At 41.6% G+C, this 24,202-nt stretch overlaps 1 protein-coding gene across 1 annotated transcript in view; it reads left to right on the top strand.

Annotated features, from left to right (window-relative positions):
* The window catches only part of LOC104657356 (phosphatase and actin regulator 1-like), a 224,333-nt gene that overhangs the window by 138,549 nt on the left and 61,582 nt on the right, over positions 1-24,202 (top strand). The gene's annotated exons all lie outside the window — the stretch shown is intronic.

The following is a 24,202-nucleotide window of genomic DNA, read 5'->3' as shown; positions in this document are numbered from 1 at the left end:
ATAAGGCTGTAGTGGGAAGCAAAACGACCTAGAGTTATGCCATGAAAAAACTTCAGTGTCTTAGGAAACTTAACTTCTAATTCTGAGATGATGGAAATCCTTTTGAGGGAAAGTAGCAATGTACTACTTTGATCAGTTCATTTAAAACAGAACAATAAATGCCCAAAGACCCATTTCTCCAAAAAGCTGCAAAGCACAATTTCTCCAAAATCTGCTTAAAGCTTTGTCATGGAAATGTGTATGTTTCTTTTTTATTTCATTCCCTCAGATGGAGGGTACTAGGCCAGGCTAATAGGATGTATTTTTGGTTGAACAACTTGTCTCAGAGGATGTTTGTACCTTGTTAGCATTTTCCTCATTTCTATCAAATCAGGATAGAATGCTTTGTTGTGTACCTAAGGAAATATCACTGTGAGATGGATGAATTTTTGTCCAGGGACTTCCTGAATACCTACTTTTTAAAAATTTTGCTCAGTTTCTACACAGCAAAAGAAACTCGAGTAAACAGACAACCTACAAAATGGGAGAAAATATTTGCAAACTATGCATCCAACAAGGGTCTAATATCCAGAATCTATAAGGAAATTAAACTAATCAACGAGAAGAAAACAAACAAGCCCATTAAAAAGTGGGCAAAGGATGGGAACAAACACTTCTCAAAAGACATACAAGAGGCCGAGAAACATCTGAAAAAATGCTCAACATTTTGACTTGCTTCAGAGAGATGCAAGCCAAGACTACAATGGGATAGTATCTCACGCCAGTCAGAATGGCTATTATTAAAAAGTCAAAGAATATCAGCTGTTGGCAAGGTTGTAGAGAAAAGGGAATATATATTGTTGGTGGGAATGCAAATTAGTTCAGCCCCTGTGGAAAGCAGTTTGCAGATTTCTCAAAGAACTAAAAATACATAGAACTACCATTCGACCCAGCAATCCCATTACTGGTTATACATTCAAAGGAAATTAATCATTCTACCAAAAGGACACATGTACTCAAGTTTATCACAACATTATTCATGATAGTAAAGACATGTAATCAACCTAGGTGCCCATCAATGGTGGACTGAATAAAGAAAATGTGGTATATATACACCATGGAATACTGCACAGCCATAAAAAACAAAATTGACCGGGTGCCATGGCCCACGCCTGTAATCCCAGCATGCTGGGTGGCCTAGGCAGGAGGATGACTTGACTCCAGGAGTTTGAGACTAGCTGAGTGTGGTGGTGCGTGTCTGTAGTTCCAACTTTTCAGGAGGCTGAGGCCAGAGGATCTCTTCAGTCCAGAAGTTTGAGGCTGCAGTTAGTTATGATTATACCAATGCACCCTAGTCTGGGAGACAGGACAAGACCCTGTCTCTATAAAACAAAAAACAAACCCTAAAATTATGTCTTTTGCAGCAATATTGATGCAGCTGCAGGCCATTATCCTAAGCGAATTAACACAGAAACAGAAAATAAAATATCGCATGTTCCCATTTATAAATGGGAGCTAAATTTTGGGTTCACAGGGTCATAAAGATGGGAACAACAGACACTGGGAACTCCAGAAGGAGGGAGGGAGGAAGGGAGGTAGCGGCTGAAAAGTTTCCTATTGGGTACTATGTTCACTATCTGGGTGATGGGATTAATAGAAGCCCAAACCTCAGCATAATACAATGTACCCTTGTAACAAGCCTGGACAGGTAGCCCCTGAATCTAAAATAAAATGGAAATTAAGAAAAAATTAAAATTAAAACATTGGCCCAGAATCTGAAAATGTCATAAGAACAGTATTACTTGAGAATAACAACATTAATTAAAGATTTCTTACTTTGGTTACTTCCTGGCAAAACGGCTTAGAGTGAATCCTGGTTCTTTTAATTCCAGAGCCTTACAGCCCAGGGCATGTAAACTTTAAAATTAACAGTCACAAACAAAAGCTGCTAAACTGGAAGAAGATTGTGACTAAAGTTAACATATATCCTTAATAATGATGGTTTTAAGAGAGGCAAGCAATGGAAAAGCTCAGTGAATCTAAGTTCAACTACAACCCTGTCTTCTTGGGACTCTAAGGGAATAGAATTGTTTGGTCCATTCAACTCATTAAGTCACTGTATACTTAAGCTTAAATCTAAAATTCACCCTTCTTTTTTCTTTTCTTCCTTCCCCTTCCCCTTCCCCTTCCCCATCCCCTTCCCCTTCCCTTTCCCCTTCCCCTTCCCCTTCCCTTCTCCTTCTCCTTCTCCTTCTCCTTCTCCTTCTTCTTCTTCCTCTTCCTCTTCCTCTTCCTCTTCCTCTTCCTCTTCCTCTTCCTCTTCCTCTTCCTCTTCTTCTTCTTCTTCTTCTTCTTCTTCTTCTTCTTCTTCTTCTTCTTCTTCTTCTTTTTTTTGAGACAGAGACTCGCTCTGTCGCCCAGGCTGGAGTGCAGTGGCGCGATCTCGGCTCACTTGCAAGCTCAGCCTCCCGGGTTCACACCATTCTCCTGCCTCAGCCTCCCAAGTAGCTGGAACTACAGGCACCTGCCACCACGCCTGCCTAATTTTTTGTATTTTTTAGTAGAGGCGGTGTTTCACTGTTAGCCAGGATGGTCTCGATCTCCTGACCTCGTGATCCACCCGCCTCAGCCTCCCAAAGCGCTGGGGTTACAGGCGTGAGTAATGCTCTGTGCCCAGCCCAAATTCACCTGTTCTTAAATTATCTGAAAAATAATTGCAGGACCAAATGCAAATCTATGATCAGCCAAATATACAGGAGTCCTGTGATTACAGCGAATCCCACTTCCTGCTGGGTTTTTGTTATAACCATCACCAGCACTAAGGCTTTCAAGATCCTACGTCCCCAGTTGGCTGTTCACTTCAACCAGCTCTCAGAAGCTGTGGTGAAAGAACAGTGGTATGTCCTTGGCCAGTGTAAACAAAATGCTGGTACTTATTTGAGAAATAAGCCAGAAGTACCCAGAGGATTGTCATCTTTGCTAATGATCAGAGATAGAGACCTTGTTTTCCTGAACAATGTGCCTGTAGTAAAGGACTCTGCAGCAGCAACGAAATCTCAGAATCCTTCTCAACCTATGAAAATGGAGACCTCGGTTATTTCCATTATCTTTTGAAATGGAGGGTTATTCTGTTTGAGGAATACTGTGTTTCAGATAGATTCAAACAACCAACTAAAAAAAGTGTAACTCCTGAATGCAGAACCTGGAAAAAACAATTTCCTTTTCTTAATAAGGACCTCTGTGTATGTAGTAGATCAAATACTCATTTTCTTCACAGGGTTGTTTGTCTTTATTTTTCCTATGAGCTATTTTCTGCCTGTGGGCCACAGTGCAATGGGAATTCATTCCTTAGATAAAAATTAGGTCAAATGTTATTCTACCAAAAGGATCTAAAATTTACACTTAAAGTGAGATTAGTATACTTGCATGCTTATTAGAAAAAAATCAACATTCTCGCTGGGCGCAGTGGCTCACGCCTGTAATCCCAGCACTTTGGGAGGCCGAGGCCGGCAGATCACGAGGTCAAGAGATGGAGACCATCCTGGCCAACATGGCCCCCTCTACTAAAAATACAAAAATTAACTGTGTGTGGTGGTACGTGCCTGTAGTCCCAGCTACTCAGGAGTCTGAAGCAAGACAATTGCTTGAATCCCGGAGGCAGAGGTTGCAATGAGCTGAGATCACGCCCCTGCACTACAGCCTAGGGACAGAGTGAGACTCCGTCTCAAAACAAACAAACAAACAAACAAACATTCTCCCAGGCAGAAATAGCAGTCATTGGTGATGAAGACGATCTTGCTGAATGAACTAACAATATGAATTTGGGTTCTTTTGTTGTTGCTGCTGCCGTTGTTTTCTGTCACCAAAGCCTTGGACTGTACTTTTCAGCACTTCATCGGGATTAGTGTCTCTCAGGATTAGTAATGATTCTTCCACCCTTAGGTAAAGAAATGAGACTCAATTGCCTTGCTTCAAGAACAAAGTCTACAGAAGCGAAACAAGGGATTTGTAGTCACAAGATCTGGGTTTAAAGTCGGGAATTCACCACTTATTCATAGTCATCTTAGTGAGGTCATTTCAGTCATTCAGCAGACATGTATTGACTGCTTCATCCATACCATACTGTTCCAGGCATTTGGGAGGTAAAGATGAACAGATACAACCTGTTCTCAATAAGTTTACAGTAGAGCGGAGAAACAGATATGCAATCTCCCTGCCATATGAAAGTTAAAATAATGTAAATTGCAGAAGTTGGAGTGCAAGGCACACAATGAGTTTAGCAGAAGGCTGGGAAGGCCTTTAAAAGGGACCTCACGAGGTGACATTTATATTGACAAGGTTTCCAGCAGTCTGCATCTGACCCTTATTGTTAGAGGCACAGAAATTCTTTCTGGTCAGGGTCCCAGTGCACATCAGGCTTGCAGAGGCTGACGCTTGCTGATTATACTCTCAGAAGGCTGTAATATACAAATCATAAAACCAATTTGTTAATTTAGAGGTAAATATATAACTGTCCAGTGCCCTAGTTATTTACAATTCCAGCTTTAAATTCTCATCTGTCAACATAGCAATAATGATAATAATGGCACATTTGCTGTATACCTCATAAGAATGTGGCTAAGTGTGGAGATAAAGTCTATCTATAGGCTGGGGTGCAGAGGCTCACACCTGTAATCCCAGCACTTTGGAAGGCCTAGGTGGAAGGATTGCTTGAGGCCAGGAGTTCAAGACCAGCCTGGGTAACATAGTGAGACCCCCATCTTTACAAAAAAATTAAAACTTGCAGGACATGGTGGTGTGTGCCTATAGTCCCAGCTACTTGGTAGGCTGAGGTGGGAGGATCCCTTTTGCCCAAGAGTTTCAGTATGCAGTGAGTTATGATCATGCCACTGCATTCGACTGCTTTTATTTTTCTTTAAGAAAAGAGCCAGCACATACATACATACATACACACACACATGCACACATACAAAGTGCAGCTATCAAAACATCAACTATTCATTGAGTGTTTCATTTGCATTTTGTCTATTGTTGAGATGTTCAGTGTTCTTCTTCAATGTTAAGATGTAGATATTATGAGGTCAGTTTCATAAGCGGGAAAACTAAAGCTTGAAGAATTTAAATAGCTTAATTAAGACCACACAATTACGATTCACATCTAAGATTTGAACCTGGCTGCCTTTGTGTGCTGTTGGACCCTGAATATGCAATTTCTCATGAAATGATAAAAATAAATCTGAAAGAACTTTAGGAGCTGCAAAGACCTTTACAAACATGACTTAATAGGATGTGGCAAGAAACAAGGGCAAGCTAATGAAAATAATGGCTGGTTTTAAACACTACTATCACAAGTTGCTGACCATTCTTTTTTAATACCCTACACATACTTTTTTGTCTAATGAAATGTACAGCACTTGGGATATAACCATAAAAGAGCTGGGCAACATGATCCACATCAGCAAATGATACTTACAGCTAATGTGTGTTTTATAAATATAGTATATGTATACCATGTATATGTAGCAATTTATAGTTTTTCCTTCCTATACATATTGGTAGTTTTCACCATCACTTGAATGTTTCAAATATATTTCATTAACTGAATATTGTACCAGTGATGCTATACTAAGTGATATCTAAATTTGACACTTATGATGGGTTTTATGGAGGTAAGGTCCAGAGGCAATGAGAAATGATAGCAGTCGAGGATTTGAAGGGTTTTTAAAGTGGCAGCAGCAAACACATCTCAAGAACTATGTGTGCAATTTGAGTCTTTGAGAGCAGGACTCTGAACTAGGCCATCACCAAATAGCCTGCCTGTCCCTCAAATGCTCACTGAGCTCTCTTCTTAGTTAGGGATGATACCTCATCTTTGTACCCTTGCCCAAAACCAGTGTGTTCAACGTTATTAACTAACATGGGCTCTAATACATGAGGACAACAGATGTTAATTCCAAATACACAAGAAATTCTCCAGAGAAAACCTGTAAAATGTTGCTGATATTCTGCAGCAAGTTTTTAGAGCTAGGCAGCACCTATCCCACTAAGGTACCATTGCGCTTCCTGTAAAAATTCTTAACTAATGGCTTAAGAAGGATATATTTTTATTATATTATTATTATTATTAAGTTCTGGGATACATGTGCAGAAAGTGCAGGTTTGGTACATAGGTGTACATGTGCCATGGTGGTTTGCCACACTCATCAACCCGTCATCTACATTAGGTATTTCTCCTATTGCTATCCCTCCCCTTACGCCCCAACTCCCTGACAGGCCCGAGTGTGTGATGTTCCCCTCTCTGTGCCCATATGTTCCCACTGTTCAACTCCCACTTATGAGTGAGAACATGTGGTGTTTGGTTTTCTGTTCCTATGTTAGTTTCCTGAGAATGATGGTTTCCAGCTTCATCCATGTCCCTGCAAACTCATTCTTGTTTGTGGCTGCATAGGATTCCACAGTGTATGTGCCACATTTTCTTTATCCATTCTATCATTGATGAACATTTGGGTTGGTTATAAGTCTTTGCTATTGTGAATAGTGCTGCAATAAACATACGTGTGCCTGTGTCTTCATAATAGAATGATTTATAATCCTTTGGGTATATACCCAGTAATGGAATTGCTGGGTCAAATGGTATTTCTGGTGCTAGATCCTTGAGGAATTGCCACACTGTCTTCCACAATGGTTGAACTAATTTGCACTCTCACCAACAGTGTAAAAGCATCCCTGTTTCTCCACATCCTTTCCAGGATCTGTTGTTTCCTGACTTTTTAATGATCGCCATTCTAACTGGTGTGAGATGGTATCTCATTATGGTTTTGATTTGCATTTCTCTAATGACCAGTGATGATGAGCTTTTTTTCATATGTTTGTTGGCCACATAAATGTCTTCTTTTGAAAAGTGTCTGTTCATGTAAGAAGGATATCTTAAGTGTACTGTTCTTCCAAGGTTATGATATAAGGATTGCTTGACAATTACAAAATTCATTGCTGATGTATTATACAAGCTCTACTAATTTTTATGGGCAAGTAAGGCAACACTATAAATTGGTTTTATAATTTCAGACCATCCTCAAAATGTCATTGCCCTGGACATGTGGTCCACAGACAGTGCCATCATAGTGGCCACGCCTTTCTTCCCAAAACACTCAACACACATCTTCTGATGTATTATTGACTAATCAGTATTTCCTAAATAAATTAGTAATGAACTACCAAAATGTAAACATTTTTGGTTGTGTTGACATTTAATAGAGAACACGCTTTGTTTGTTCAGGGACTTTCTCTTGAGCTGCAGGGACTTGCCTGTTAGGCAATTGTGATGGTTCTAATTTCTTAAAAAGAAGGTTCCATAAAAAGGCTTAGCAAGTCACCCAACACCACTGTTCAGAAGACAAAATGGAGTTTGCACTGTGGTTTGCCAATCTGGATATTCTTTAGACTGCACACAGGTCCTGTTAACCAAACGACAAAAACAATAATAATGCTAACCCTATAGTCTTCCTTAGACTAGGACATCCCATGCATAAATCTCAAGTTGAAACAGGCATGTTAGCCATGTGTTGTAATGAAATATATACTGAATTGAAAAGAGGAAACAGAGAAGCTAAACTCCTTTACCAATGACTTCCTGTCACTGTATTGCTCTTCTGCTGTTAGAAGAATAATAGCTCCTTGAAACAGGATAGGGGCTCTGTGCTGCAAGTAAAGGAGGAGCAGTGGTTTTCTTTGTTTTAAGTAAGTCAGTTATGAACATGTAATTTACAAAAGTTTGTCTTTTCATTTCTTCTCTTTAGACTGCAATTAACCATACTCTCCAATATATAAATAATATGTAGGACATCTAACAGTGTCATTTCTGGCAAGAAATACACATTCTGACCAGAGCCAAAAACTTGGCTTTATAAAAGAATAGCTCATTTCAATCAGTTCGGTTTTCTAAAAAAATTAACATTGAAAATAAATACATACATGTACACGAAAACACAAATATATGTAAATATATATGGATGGATGTGGGCATATGTATCAGTATATGTAAAGTACCATGTATGTATTACAAAATGTGTGTGTGTATGTGTGTGTGTGTATGTATGTATGTGTATCATAAAACTATGATCACTATGTGTAAGATACTATGCCAATAATTTATATGTTAGTGAAAGTAAAGGTGAGGGATCTACAGATAAATATTGTCTGTGCTTTTAAAGAAGCTTATATTCTAGGAAGAGAGACCAAACATGAATTCTAATATAATATGGAAGTGTGAAGGTAGAGAGCAGGTGGAAGGAGAAAGACTTATGTGTGGACTGACTATAAAGCAGCCAACTTCAGTATTCCATATGAAAACACCAGTATTGGGGTATAGGCAGCGAGAGCACTTGTAAATTCAGCACAAGTTACATGGTTGGCCAATGTTGATGAGTCCTGTGGAGATTTGGAGCCAGAATGGCCTGACCTTGAGCACGGGGGATCCTAGTGAGACATGAGGAAGAAATAATGCCCCTAGAGTCACAGTCTAGGTCAACTGGAAAGCACTAGATCTGGAGGACAATGAGGAAGGAGGAAACACATCTCTACTGTCCATCTCAGGGTCACCAGCATACACTGAGGGATGGCTCTTATCACAGAGATGCTTACTGTTTAGGGCCACGTCCCCCTCCCTTACAAGTCCGAGACAAGAGGAGACTGATCAGTGGTAAGTTATTACTGATGCAGCCATTAAAAAGTCCAACAGAGTTTCAGTGAACACTTCTGCTTTTTCACACACCACAGGGATCATGATGCAACATGCTTTTCATGGTCAGCAGGGTCTAGGACAAGGAAGAAAGGAAACTGAAAAAAAATCACATCTTTTCTCATGTGTGTGCACAACTGAGAAACTTTTGGGACCAAAAATATATCTCCATGCACCTTCTACTACTAATTAATTAGAGCAACCTACAATATATAAATAACCTTGTACCAGATTCTATGTGTAAGAGTCTAGAAGTGGCCAGGAAGACCCCTGTGCAATTGAAGCAACTGTGTTGCATGGACAGAACAGTGACCTCTGCCTTGGAAGACATGGGTTCCACCCCAGAGCTACCTACCCCTTACCACCTGTGTCCTTGAGCAAGTCATTGAAACTCTCAGAACCATAGCTTTTCACCTTTAAATGGGGACTCTGATAAATACATCACAATAATCCATTAAAGGGCTTTATGAACTCAACAGCTGTATAATTGTCAGCAGCATTTGCTAACATATACAGTATGTAGAGAAGTTATGAAGTTGGAGTCTTTACTGTGTGGATTAGTTGGCTCAGGCTGCTGTAATGAAGTATCACATACTGGGTAACTCAAAGAACAGATATTTATTTCTCATAGTTCTGAAGGCTAGATGTCTAAGATCAAGGTGCCAGCCCTCTTGAGGGCCCTCTTCCTGGCTTGCAGACAGCTGCCTTCTCATTGTGTCTTCATGTAATGGACACTGAGTAAGCTCTGTTCTCTCTTTCTCTTTCTATCACCAATCCCATCATGGGGATTCCACTATCATGACCTCCTATAAACCTGATTACTTCCCAAAGGCCCCACCTCTAAATACTGTCATATTCGGGTTAAGACTTTTGAGGGAGACACAAACATTTAGTCCATAATACTGTAATATTGAGATGACCATTGCTTTTATTAAACCAGCGGAAAACAGATAAGGAGGTGAGATTATGAAATGCCCTGAATGAGCTTTTCCCATTCAAAAGCCAAGAGCCTCACACAGGATCTGATGACAGAAGTGCAGTCCTGGGAGGACATTCTTAGGAAATAAATATGTTTTTTAAAGGTTAAGAAAATCAGGTTTGGGTAATCACAATTTCATGCTACAATATACGATGATAATTGATTTGACGCTTACCTTCTTCATAAAACGTATTTGTTATGTTTGCCCAGCTTTTCAAGTAATAAAACATCTTTGAAAATAAAGTAAAAGGGCCCAGGTGATTTTTTTTTTTTTTTTTTTTGTAGAGCCACAGGAGCAATAATTGCTGAGGGTCAGTTCAGTGAAGGTAAATTCTGTATCAATTCATGATTCATGAGATTAACTTACAGGCAGATGTAGGAAAGGTAAATGGGTAGCAGAGAGGGTACCGTTGTTCGAGTTTCATGCACTAATACTAAGGTGTTGTGAATCTGGTACCATGTGAAATAGTTACCATTGCTGGTGGTATTCAACACTTTTAATTTCCTGATCTAACATGGAGTGGTATTAGGAAAGCTAGACTCAACACCCGATTTATTGGACTGTCTTACTAATCCACTGAGTGTCACTCACAAATAAGGAAGTGAGGATGTGGGTACACAAATTCAGTGGTTCTCAAACTTTTACTGCATGTATGTGAATTGCCTGAAGGAGCTGTCCAAACAGATTGCTGGGCCCCATCCCCACAGTGTCGGATTCAGTTGATTGATGTGGGGATCAACTGAATTTCTATTTTTAACATGCTCCCAGGTGATATTGATGCTGCTGATTCAAAAGGCGTTGCTGTTTGTGAACTCCATGTAATTAAGAGGGAAATCAGGCCGGGCGCGGTGGCTCACGCCTGTAATCCCAGCACTTTGGGAGGCCGAGGCGGGCAGATCACGAGGTCAGGAGATCGAGACCATCCTGGCTGACACAGTGAAACCCTGTCTGTATCAAAAATACAAAAAAGTTAGCCAGGCATGGTGGCGGGTGCCTGTAGTCCCAGCTACTCGGGAGGCTGAGGCAGGAGAATGGCGTGAACCTGGGAGGAGGAGCTTGCAGTCAGCCACCACTGCACTCCAGCCTGGACCACAAAGCTAGACTCTGTCAAAAAAAAAAAGAAAAAAAAGAAAAGAAGGAAATCACACCCTACACTGTCTTAAATTCTAAGAAATAGTTCCTTCAGTTAATTTGTCCTTTTGAACAGATCTGATGAAAATTCATGAGATAAACATGGAGACCTCCATGGACTGGAGCATAGGACTTAGCTTCCAGTGTGGATTTATTCGGTAGCTTAATGAATTTCATGGTTGACTTATACAGCCCAGCATTTATAATCCACTTCATTCTCTTCTTGATTTTCTTGTTTGTGGCCCTAATCAACTGTTCTTCATCTCTAGCTACACAACTAAGTGTGGTGTGTTAGTGCCACTGTGTTAATGCTGGTTACTGCTAGCCAAGGGCAAGAAGTGGAGGGTAGGAAAGAAAAGGCAAGAGACAGGGAGACCAACCCTTCCCAGTTTTCCTGGGACTATCCCAGCTTTTAAAATGGGAATTTCCTCATCCCGGGAAAACCCCCAGTCCCCAGCAAATATGATGAATAGCCACCGTAGCAGAGGCACAGCTTGCCAGTGACCCGTGGGCACTGGGAAGACTAGGCAGAGGGAGGAAGGATAAAGTCCACTGATAATGTTATTTATACTGACATCCTGATATCACCGCTTCAGACAAGTGAAATATCTTGACAATGACGGTATCATGGGAGCAGAAAAATATCCTTCAATACTGATGCACTAATTTGACAAATACCAGCACAGTCATATCTGCTGTCTTCTGTCTGGATTCCAATATGAGGCTATTGCTGAGATACCATGTAATTGTTTAATGGGTGTGTGTGTGTGTGTGTGTGTGTGTGTGTGTGTAGACAATCTTTCATCTCCAGGCTCTTTTAATCTTAAATTCTCTGGTCTTTTCACTATCTTTAATGGGCATCTTTGTACACTATTCCTATAGGCAGTGGCATGCTCAGTAGTCTGAAGCTGTAACAAAGCTTCACCATTGTGAAAGCTCTGTCATCCTCTGCTTATTAGAACTATTCAAATATAACAGTTTGCAAAGCTGTAAAATAACAGGTTTGAACTTCTTGATGGTCCGGGACAGTCCCACTTCTAGACAGCCTGCTATGTTGTTCCCACAAATGTCCTTGATCTTGTTGGATTTGGGGGATTCATTTCTTGCATGAGGAGTTTGGTATGTTTTCTTCCAGCTATAAACCTAATGATTCTATTTCCCTAGGGAATGCAGATGGCTCAGTGATGAAGTTCAGTAGGAGAGCACTGCTTTGGCCCTAGGTTCCATCCTTCGCTTTTTGTCTTTTCCCTCCTCCCTCCCCACCCTAAGAAAGGCACCACCTCCAACAGGAACAGCTGAGGGAGTCTCAGAGTTACCCCCTTTCTGCCTGAGAGAGTGATTCTGGAAGGAGATTTACAACTCTTTTAATTATGTTTTATATCATCTGCGGATAGTCATGGTACTCAGCAAATTTCAGCCCAAGCAACAGTTTTGGGGAAGAACCATAATGATAATAATGCCAGAATTTATTCTTTCCCTGTGCCTAAGTAATTCAACCTGATGGTGGTGTTTATGATAACAGACTGAGAGCTTTTCACTTCCTCTCATCCAGAACAAATGGTATATCAAGCAAGCAGATTGCATATATTATAGGACCTGAGCTTTTCCTGGTAAAGAAAAAGAGAGAAAAATATTTGGGTTGCATTTTAAACTTAACCTATGGGCTATTTTAACCTCTTCCTCTCTCCCCACCCTTCCACTCACATCCCTGGTAGAGGACTGGTTCCATGCAACTCTGAAATTCTCTCATCGGTTTCTCTCTCCCTGGAAAAAGAATGGGAAAGTTTCAAGAATTTTCCCCCTGCACCCCAGGACTGCTTTTTTTTTTTTTTTAATGTCAGAAAGAATTGGTACCTACAAGGCTCCGCCTACTCAATCTTCTTTCCTCCCACGCACATGCCATGTCTTTGTAGGCTGATTTGGGGTAATTGAGAAGTCATATTCACAACGTACCATTTATGTTCACAATGGTTAAGGAGGCTCTGCAGGATGCCCAACTTCCCTCTGCAAATAAAATGTTATGCAAGTTGCCTTGCTGAGAAGAGACTCTGTGCTTTGGTGACAGAAAAGAAATACCAACAATAGATGGGAGGTGTTTTCAGCAGGATTGTATGCTGGGAAACCAAGTGGCCCGTAGGTGCTAAACTAGCTTTCTGTTTCTCACTGCTGTTGAACTGAAACAAAGCTTTCAAAGGAAATAGGTGGTACCTTATGGATTACAGGGCTATAATGCCATTTTGCAAAATGCTTTTTTATCCTCCTCTCTCCCTCCCCCCAATTGCCTCTTGTGTTTGCTAAGTTTTAAGCTTAGCTAATAGTTTGGGAGCTGTAGTGAAGAGAGAGAGAGAGAAGAAATAGAGACACAGAGAGAGTTGTGGAGAGACAGACAGAGATATAGATATAAAGAAGGGAGGGAGACATAGAGATACAGGGAGAAAGAAGAGAGAAAGAGAACTAGGGAAACAGAAAGAATAGACAGAGGGAAAGTGAGAGAGATAGGAGATAAAGATATAGAAAGGTAGAAGTAGAGATGAGAGAGAGATAGAGATAAGACAGAGAGATAGAGACATAGAGGCAGAGGTAGAGGTAGAGATAGGGAGGTGGGGGAGAACTGGACGCAAGTTTCTTCTGTCCTGGGATGAAGGCTGACCTCTGTGGGAACAGTCCTCTAGGGAGAGTAGGCAGGAGTAACCAGGAAGCACTGAACCTGACTTATGTAAATACTAGACTAAAGAACCACAGAATTGGCTGGGCGCAGTGGCTCATGCCTGTAATCCCAGCACTTTGAGAGGCCAAGGTGGGTGGATCACGAGGTCAGGAGATTGAGACCATCCTGGCTACCATGGTAAAACCCGTCTCTACTAAAAATACAAAAAATTAGCCAGGCATGGTGGCACACACCTGTAGTCGCAGCTATTTGGGAGGCTGAAGGAGGAGAATTGCTTGAACCCAGGAGGCGGAGGTTGCAATAAGCCAAGATGGTACCACTGCACTCCAGCCTGGGTAACAGAGTGAGACTCCATCTCAAAAACAAACAAACAAACAAACAAACAAACAAACACCCCACAGAATTTAAAGGTCAGTAATCCAGTTTAACACCGACTTTTAAAGCTGAAATGAAAAGAGATCTTGGAGAGATTTCATGGTTTGTCTGGAGTCACACAGCTGATTGAGAGAGGAGTTCACCAGGCTACAAGCTGCATCAGGCACTGGTGAAAGGAAAAAAGTTCAGGCCTCCAGCAAAGGGGGGTTTTCAACATACTTAGGCAAAGGCTCAGTTTTGGACCTCCAGCTTGGGTATTTGTAGTGATCTCTTCAGTTCAGAGGTCAAGATCAAAACCCAGGTCCCTTGATCCCCATCCTAGCCCTCTAGCCTTCACAGTAGGCACTTGTCTATCTTCTGCGTCTTCTGTGCTGGCTGCTTCCAGAAGGCAAAGGAGAGTTGAACCTCACTAGGCTCGTTGCAAACCGGAAATAACAATACCTAAATGATCAGGTTCTTCCATCAATTGAATTACGTAACGTACAAGTTACTCCTATTTGTTATGCTCTTTTCTAAATTCTTAACATGTACCAATTCATTTATTAGTAACAATAATGAATTCCAGCTCAGTTATTATCCCCACTTCATTGAAAGGGAGAATGAGGTACAGAGACAGCAACTGACTTGTCCCAGAGGTTAATTAATTTGATGTTTGACAAGGCACCAATAAATGGAGGAATTATAGTTTTAACATTGGCCCTCTTGCTGGAGAAACCCAGTTCATTATCCCAGCCCTCTCTCAATGCCTAATACATAGCAGCACTACACAAAATACAAATTCGCTGTCATTATCAGTAGTAAGAATTTTAAAGTCATGGTGACTACACTACAAGATGGCAAAATATCAAGAGGTATTTGTTGGGTTTTTCCTTTTGTTTCTTGCATGATTTAACTAGATTACCAGAGGAATGAAGTAAGGGAAGGGAGGAACTAGCCTATTGTCTGTGTGTGGGTAGATATATAAGACAGTCTGTATGCCTAGGCCCCTCTATTTTTAGACTAACATTGCCACAGTTCCATAGATATATTTGCTGGGAATAAGAAACTTCGGGTGCTAAGGTTGGGCGCAGTGGCTCATGCCTGTAAACCCAGCACTTTGGGAGGATCGCGAGGTCAGGAGGTGGAGACCATCCTGGCCAACATGGTGAAACCCTGTCTCTACTAAAAATACAAAAATTAATTGGGCGTGGTGCCACGTGCCTGTAATCCCAGCTACTCGGGAGGCTGAAGCAGAAGGATCGCTTGAACCAGGGAGTCGGAGGCTGCAGTGAACCAAGATCACGCCATCGCACTCCAGCCTGGTGACAGAGCAAGACTCTGTCTCCAAAAGAAAAAAAATAAAAGAAGTTTGAGTGCTGACCAGTGCACATGTCAACCCTTCTAACCCTTCCATATTTCTGAAGTTCCTTAAGGAATGATAACCATCTTTTTTTCTTGTTGTTCATGATGACAGGGTATGCATTTCTAAAGATGTATTTGGTATGAAAAGATGTATTCTGGAGATGTCAACCCCAGTAGAGAAAGGGGAGAGGACACGTGAAGCCAGGAATGGGTGGGAGACAGTCCACAGTTTATCAAGATGAGTGAATCAAGACCCTTTCATCGATTTCACCAAAATAGCACTTGGGGAAGAAGATGGAGATACTGCAGAGAAACACATAATGGTAGACAGAAAGAAAGGAGCAGTGGGAAAGGGTGAGGGGAGGGGAAAGAGAAGAAAGTTGTCTAATTCTTTCTTACTACTCTGAAAATAGCAAAAGACATATGTCCTGGCCTTTTCCCAGAGGATCATAGAGAAAGTGTAGCAACAGCTTATGAAAACTTAAGGACAGTTTAAAACATGGCCAGGACCTAGACCCCAGGCAGGCATTCTATTCGTTTAGAACAAAAATAAATTAATATCTTCTAGTTGTCTTTTCACCAAAAGCTGGGAAAATATAGGAAACTCAGTTCTGCTTGGAGTCTCCACTTTGGAGAACCCCTTTTAGATGAGAATATCCTGAAACTTGCCCATTAGTCAGTTTCAGGTCTTGGGTAGCAGATCCTTGTGAATTCTGCTTTACAATCAATAGCTAAGTTCAACATACTCTTCCCTTCATCCAAGGCCTTTTCTACTGCCACCCACATCCTCCTCCTAATCTGCAGCCCCCTCAGAGCTGACTGTGCTTCAGGTAGAACAACCCTAGGCCATGAGAGACTAACAGGGCATTGATATAGTCCCAGCCTGTGGCTGACAACGGTTCCTCAAGGCATACAGAATGAGGAACAAATTTAGTAGAACAGTGTAGATTCCCCTATCACCCACCTCCACCTCATAGCCCAATCCTATTTCCCACCGTTAGCACCACCTGCCTACAAATCCAGTCCTGTCTCACATTCCATACACCTCTACCTAAGAGTCCAGCCCTATCCCAATCCCTTGCACCTCCTCCTGATGATCCAGTCCTAGCCTCAACCACCTGTGCCTCTTCCTAATAGTCCCTCTTCTGCACCTCCACCTTCCTGTCTAGCCCTAGCCCCCACTTTGTACCAAAATACTGGTCCTCCTGCAGCTTTCCCTGATGGACCAGCCCTATCTACCACCTCCTGCACTTTCCTCTGATGATCCAGCCCTATGCTTGACACTCCAACTAAACTGGGCTCTTTACTGCATTGCAAACCCATCCTCCTCCTTCCTGCTGACCATAGTGCTTTTGTTAATCACGTTCACTCTGCCTGAATGTCCTTCACAGTCTCTATTCTTGAAATCTCCCCACCTACGTGAAATTCTTTTGGATCAGAATTTCTCTATCTTCTCTGTCTGTGCTCTTTTTAGCCACCTCACTTTGAGTACTTAGCACATTCTATTTTGTAGTTCTATACATTTGAGTGCATCTTTCACACATACGAGAGTGTAAAGTCAATGAACTTGAGTACAGTGCCACAGATCTTTTTAGCAACAGTTCCTGAGCTCTTCCTCTGTGTCAGGCATTGTCCCTGGTGCTAGGGTTATAGAGTGACTAAACTGTGACCTTAGATGACCTTATATGATAGTCTGATTATTTATATTCCCCTGCAGCACCCGGCTAAGTGCCTGTAACAAGCCCTCATATATTTTGTTGGATCGAATGAAAGAGGAGAAGCAAATTAGCTGGCTCAGTGATCACTGTGGCTGAATAAGGGCAGGGAAAAAAAACTCCAATGCTTCCCCTGTATCAACAACATCTCTAATTGGCTCAAGGCAAACATGCACATTTTCTTCAATAAGATGTCAGAGAATGCAGCAGTACATGTAGGTGTAATAACACAGTGCTCTGTCATTCAAAGACATTCTTTGACACTCTCATTTCAGGCAAAGAAATGTGTATCTTGCTTAGAATGCTTCCCTTTTTCTTTCTTCTTTTTTTTAGACTATTGCTATGTAATCTAATTCAATTCTTTTAAATGGAAGATTCATTAATGTATGATTACATGTTTCATCAAGGAGATTTTGTCAACTCCCCATTTGGAGAGGGATTTAGTAGAATGATTTTTATTAGAAAATGTCAGCCTGTGAAACGTTTAAAATTACAATCATCTAGAAAACACGCTGGAGCCTGATTCCTTGGGAATTTTATTTGAAGGGTCTGTGTCTCTACATCAGGCACATCTATAATTGCACATATACATATAATTGCACATCTGTAATTGCACATATACAGATACACAGGTCCACACAACCACGTGCATTTTTCTCTTTCTCCACCTCTGCATGCTGAAGTACATGAAGCCTCTCCTGGGTACATCAAAACCTCCTAAGCCCATCCTCATACTTCCATTTCCAGCTGGGAGTCAGCAGCCACATACACTCAGTGACAGGATTGCCTTGGACTGGTGAGTTGGGCAGCTGACTTTTATCCGCTTCTAAAAGGTTTCGCCAAAGCAGCTTTGTTTTTGTTTTTTATAAACTAACTCTACAAAAACAAGAGCTAATATCAGTACATGGGGAAAGTAGTTAATCCTCATTCTCAGGAAATAAAATGACTGTCTTGGGACTAAGACTCGAGTAATCATCTGTAATCAATGAATTTAGGCTTGTGTAGAAGTAATTTAAAAGACTCTTAGCAAATGTGTGGCTGCAACTTTATGGAAAGACCCGAATCTAATCTATCTAGGAAGGGATGAAAAGTATATGAGAGCAACTAAGAAAGCTGAAAACTGATGGAGAAGAAAGACTTCCTAACAGAAAATGTACTTCATAGATCCAAGGAAAGGGGGCCAGATAAAAAGAATATGTTGGTATTTGCTCACCACTATATGCTATTGGACTTTGGGACGTAAGTGTGGATCACACGCCTGATTCACTAGACATTTATATGTCCCAGCCCCACCCTAAAAATGCCTCAACACTACCACTGCACTCCAGCCTGGGCAACAGAGCGAGACTCCATCTCAAAAAAAAAAAAAAAAAATGAAAAAATGCCTTCAAAAGCCTTCCCTGTGTCCACATGCTCTGATAGTCTTACAAATGGTTTTTTACAGTTGGTTTCTCATAATCATGATCCTAAAAGAGATGCTCACATTGCGTTTGACTTATAAGCCTTTTAAGTCTCAATGTATAAGCGTTCCCCCTTTGATTATGTGGTCTATTATGGAAATAATTGAAACCTTTAATCTGTAGCATTTCCTGTGTTCTAGATTTAGCTTGTTTCATCCCCATAGTGTCATTTACCATGTTTCTCTATACCCGATATTTCCTGAAAACTGGCCTGATAAGATTCAGGTTCAGTTCTTTGCCAAGAATACTTCATAGGTAGTCATCTAAGGTCTGATTGTCCCCTGTTTGGTGATGTGAAGGTTGATTCATGGGCTTAGTTAGGTAGTGTCAGCCCGATCCATCCGTTCTGAAGTTCCTCACCAATCTTTCACCTAAACATTTTCACAACTGTGGACAACTGTCACCTAGATTCACTATTTTATTAGCAGTTACTAATGGTTATCTTCTAATTCCTCTGCATTGATTAGCTGGTATTGTTCTACAAAGGAAAACATTCCCTCATCAAACATTTAGTTACCCTGAAATAGTTTGTATGTGAAACAGAGGACATGTGATTGATTTTTTTTTTCCTTTTATCTACCAGTTTTCAGAATGAGTTAGTGACCAATGAGTTTTTTACCATTATGAACATGAGTTTTATTTATTTGTTTAGTTATTTATTTTGAGACAGAATCTCACTCTGCCGCCCATAATCTAGATGCTAAGCGTTCTAATTGCTACTGGATTTCGATTGCCTGTAAGCTTTATCAGCTAGTTCCAAGCTAGAAATACGTAAGTGTATTACGGCTACATTAAAAGAAGGCTTTTTAAAAATCTGTTAGTGGTACACACTGCAATAACTATTAGTGATATATGGAACAAGAGCTTGGATTTGTTTTTAAATGCCCTAACTAAAAACTAGAAGTAGAAGAATGAAAAATAACAAACTCGGAAAATGTTAAAGATGGATGATGGATGCATGGAAGTTTGTTATATTATTTACTCTTACTGAATGTTTGAAAATCTCCACGATAAAAAGCTTAAGAAAGGGATAGTATCTCACAAACACACAGACATACGCACACATACATGCAAATATGCACCTGCCTTTTCACTTCTCTGCTCTTTGATTTTATGTACATATGTGCATAACCACTTAGTTACTCAACTCTCCATGTATGTTGATACAGGAAAGAATATAGAGGATATAGGATGTAACTATTTAAATTTCAAAAAGGAGAAATTCCTATTATATGTTAATCAATTGTGAGCCTGGTTCCTTTCAGTCCTGTAGTTTGTAGTTCAACTTCTTTCCCTCATGACATCAAACCCCGAAGTTCCTCATCATTCGTGTTCATCACCACAATCCTTTAGACACTCTGCATCCACGTACATCCTCCTCAAGGAGGCAGGGCCCAAATCTTTGTGCCATCAACCCCTGGCACTCCTGTGGTTGTACAGCTCTTCCATGTCCATTTTTCTCTTTAAGTAGAGATGGAGGGGGTTTCTGGCCTTCCTACGGGCTCGGCCGGATTTCCCCTGGGGAGGGACTTCCGCGCGCGTAACGCGTGTCGGGCGTCCGGTCCGTTCGTGGAGCTGGCTTTCCGAATTCGTTAGTTTTTTTCTTTCTTTCGCGTCTCTTGTCTTGTATCGGGTAGAGGTGTTTTTCGGGATGGATTCGCTGTTCTGTGAGGTTCGTTTGTCTTTCTTTTGTCGTCGATCGGGGTTCTTGCCTGTCTCTTTCCTGCTCTTCCCTCTGTCTTCTGTCCTCCTCCTGCCTTTCTGTTCTTTCTGGCTTTCTCTCTCTCTCTTGCTTCTTCTTCCTCTTTTTTTCTTCTTTTTGTTTCTTTCTTTCTTTTTTCTTTCTTTCTTCTTCTTTCTTTCTTTCTTTCTTCTTCCTGTTCCCCTTCTTCTTCCCTCCCCCCTTCCTTCCTTCCTTCCTTCCTTCCCTCCCTCCCTCCTTCCGTTTTCTTTCTTTTTTTTACTTTCAACAGGATCTTGTTCTGTCACTCACAATGGAGTGCAGTGCGGCGCAGTCATGTCTCACTGCAGCCTCAACTGCTGGTCTCAAGTGATCCTCTCACCTCAGCCTCCTGAGTAGCTGGGACTATAGGTGTACACCACCACACCCAGCTAACTTTTTAAAAAATTCTTTTGTAGAGACAGGATCTTGCCACATTGCCCAGGCTGGTCTTGAACTCCTGGGCTCAAGTGATCTTCCCACATTAGTCTCCCAAAGTGCTGGGATTACAGGGATAAACCAACTTGCCTGGCCTAATATATTTCTTAAGATAAGACCAGTCTGGATCAGAGATGAAAAAAGCAATAAACATTTATTCAATATATGCTGTGTCACTCTGCTGGCCACTAGATATGCAAACATAAATAAAACTCAATGCCAGTTCTCAAAGACATTATGTTTTAGTGGGATAGAAGGATATAAACACATAAGTGCATTACCGAGCCTTTAAGTCTTAAGCCTTTAAGAAGTTAGTGGAAAAGAAAAAAAGTTTCAATACAGGTAAGTACAAGTTTTACATCAGATGTTCATGTACAGGGATTTCAAGCCACAAAAAAAAAAAGGATCAGTTGATTCTAGGGAAACCCAGACAAGGAAGCCTAGAGAGAAGAGGTAGCATGTGAATTCCCCAGACAATGAAGGGGCCTGGAGTCAAGGGAAGAGGGAGGAGATATTTAGGGACAGGAAAAAGTAGATGTACAAAGGCCAAAGAGTGTGAATGGGTGGAGAAGGATGTAAGGGAAAGGACTTGGTTTCCTGTTTTGTACAGTAACAACATAAGCCTGTAACTCTGGGGCCTGCAGGCTAAGTGCAGCCTCTACTTGGTTTTTGTAAATAACACTTACTAGAACACTGCCATGCCTGTGGGTGTGCAGATTGTCCATGGCTGCTTTTGCACTACAAGGCAGAGTTGAGTAGTTGCAACAGAGACCTTTTGGTCTTACAAGGCTGATATATGTACTATCTAGCACTTTACAGAAAATGTTTGCCAACTCTCCGCGCCTAAAGCAATAGTTCTCAAACTTTAATATGCATATAAATCACCTAGGAATCTTGTTTCAATGCAGATTGTGATTCAGTAGGACTGGGTGAGCCTAAAGATCTGAAGTTCTAAGATTTCTGAAATTCTAAGATTTCTCCTTCCTTCATCTTTTGTGATGATCCAGGTAATGTCAGTGTTGACAGATGGCTTGACACACTTTTAGTAGCAAGGATCTACAGAAACTCTGGATCCTCAGTGCTTGTTCCTCCATAACAGCAATCCAGTAAGGGGCATCTGAGAGTTGAGAATAAGGGGAGAGCTGAACTCATGGCTAGACACAACTTGGCTTACTAAAGTTTAGAGATGAAAAGCCTCATTTCAGTAATTACAGTTTACTTTTTTAGAACAGCTGTATAAATGCCTGTGTATTCATCATATCTTTCTTTTTCCTCAAAACAAGAGTTATAGTGTAGACACCCTAGGACTTGCATCTATTCTTTGTGTCTCCATTTCTATTTCTTTTAGCTAAAGATGCAATTGGTAGGCTACATAAGGCTCCCACAAGTTCCTAATCCCCATCGAGCCACCACCATCTACATCCTCCTCCTATCTGCAATTAAATGTGATCAAACACATTTCCAAATGTGGTATCAAACTGAAAGAACCACTTGCAAAACACAAAAAGAGCAAATTCAGTGGGTCTCTGCCTTGAGCCAACAATTATAATAATGCCAATTTCCACCTCCCCCTTCCCAAATCCTTATAACATTGGAGGAAGATGAGAAAACTCACTTGAATGACTTAAGGTATGCTTTCTTATGTCAGCTTGTCATTTTGAAGGTTGGAGTTGAGAATGCCCCCACCCCTCCTTTTATTTATTATTTAGAGGATTAGAACTAATTCATCTGGCAGACCTTGAGTTTGAGAGAATTTTGAATCATCTGGTATTCAAATGTGTTTATCCTTGGCAGAGAAGAATTTCCTGATTTTGCACCAAATAAATAAATGAACGAATAAATAAATGAGGTTTATGTAAAAAGAACCAAGCTTACAGGGCACATTGGACATCAAATAGCTCTCAAAAGAGTAACATTTACATGAATTAATGCGAAATGACTCAGAAACATAAGGATTGAATTCCCATAGAAACTTTACATACGGACATTGTAGTTAATGTATTCGATGGCGTACATGTTACAATTTATCTGGAAAAATCATTTATTACTCATGGTGACTCCACAGGGTTCTTAGTTCTCCATGAGCCCTGGGCCAGGAGTCAAGACTGAAAGTCCCTGCTCTGCTAACTCAGCAACATTTCTCAAGTCACTTAAACTCGTCACCTCAGTATTTGCGTTGTCCCCACTAAGGCCCATGCTAGCTCTGAAAAAGCAGAATCAGGTAGATTTGTCCCCAAGATCACCTAGAGCCAAGCAGAACCAAGAGTCAGCCTTGGTCTTTTGATCCCAAGTGAAAGGCTTTTTGCAACGTTTTGAGCTGCCCTGTAAGTAAAAACCACGTCTTTATTATCTTGTTCTTGAAAGACCAGTAAAAAACCCTACCTGATTTGTTTTTTCTAAAGACCACCAGAGCGGGCACAAAAGAACCAGCGAGTAGGCAAGGGTAGGAGCAAAACTGCAAATTTATTTTGGTCACCTAGCTTCAGGAAAGTAGGTGGGTAGGGAGAGGTCTGTCAGCCTCCGGCAAAGAAGGCCGACAGAGTCCCCCGGTGGGGCTCTCAGGCGGAGTTCCTGACACAGTCCCGACATCCCGACAGGAGTGGGGCTGGGAAGTCCGCGCGTGGCGTCTGTCCGGAGTGGCTTTTCTAGGAGTGGGAGGGCAATAGGTGGGGCACGGGCATGTTGGGGGGCGTTCCGCAGGTGCGACCAGGTAAATCTTAGTCTCTTTGGATTGATGTCACCTGGCGCATGCCCGGTTGGTCTGCACCTTCCCGGGCGCCAGCTGCATTTTCGCGCGCGCGAGAAAAGTTGGTGATGAAGAACCCGGAAGTGCGCCATCCTGCCTCCGTTCGTCCAAACAGTCCAACCTTTTTTTGATAATAGTGATAAAGGGGCGCTGTGGTCTGTCTGGCTACTTCCTGCTGTTAAGGGGTGTCGTTAAGGTCAGGGCCCATGGTTGGCATTTGGACGTACGGATGAAGAAACATCTGGTTGAAGGTGACGTGAGTGACCTCCCGAATCCCGGCACGGATAAATTTGATCAAAATGGGGACAAAACATAAAATAAGGCACAGTATTAGTATAGGAATGAGGAATGGAAGCATTTGTTGGAATATGGGCAAAACCCAGAAGGATGGTCCCAGTAAGGCTGGGGAGTATGAGATAGTTAAGAAAATTTAGTAAGTTTGAGGCGAGTGGGGGAAAGCCAAACTGATTTCCACTGATTGCTTTTGGTAGGGGCCCTTTTTAGTTGGGAATGAGGAATGAGTGCGCAAAGTAGTTGTTGGCCAGGCAGCAATTAAGGAGTGGAGTTTTTTGTGGAGTGGATGGCTTTCTGCTTACTCCTACTAAAGAGATATTGGATGGAAGGCTAGGTCCAGAGAAGGACGGCAAAACAGAATAGGTAGCTTCGCTGTTGATTAAAAAATTAATTGTCTTACCTGCTACCAGGAGAGTTACCCGCGGCTCGGCGAGGGTGATGGAGGTCCCTGAGTCTCGGCACCTTCAGTTGTCATCGTCCAGATGTAGGAGCTGGAAGGAGCTCCCAGGATCCTGGGAAAGGGGGTCACGTGGAGACGCAGCACCTGTTCTCAGGGTGGGGCAATCAGACTTCCAGTGTCCTCCCTGCTGGCAAGCAGGGCAGGGGGTTGCTGGTGGA

The sequence above is a fragment of the Rhinopithecus roxellana genome, chromosome 4, assembly GCF_007565055.1.
Source record: "Rhinopithecus roxellana isolate Shanxi Qingling chromosome 4, ASM756505v1, whole genome shotgun sequence".
Taxonomy (NCBI): domain Eukaryota; kingdom Metazoa; phylum Chordata; class Mammalia; order Primates; family Cercopithecidae; genus Rhinopithecus; species Rhinopithecus roxellana.
The sequence above is the reverse complement of the archived record's forward strand: the minus strand, read 5'-3'. Positions and strand labels throughout refer to the sequence as shown.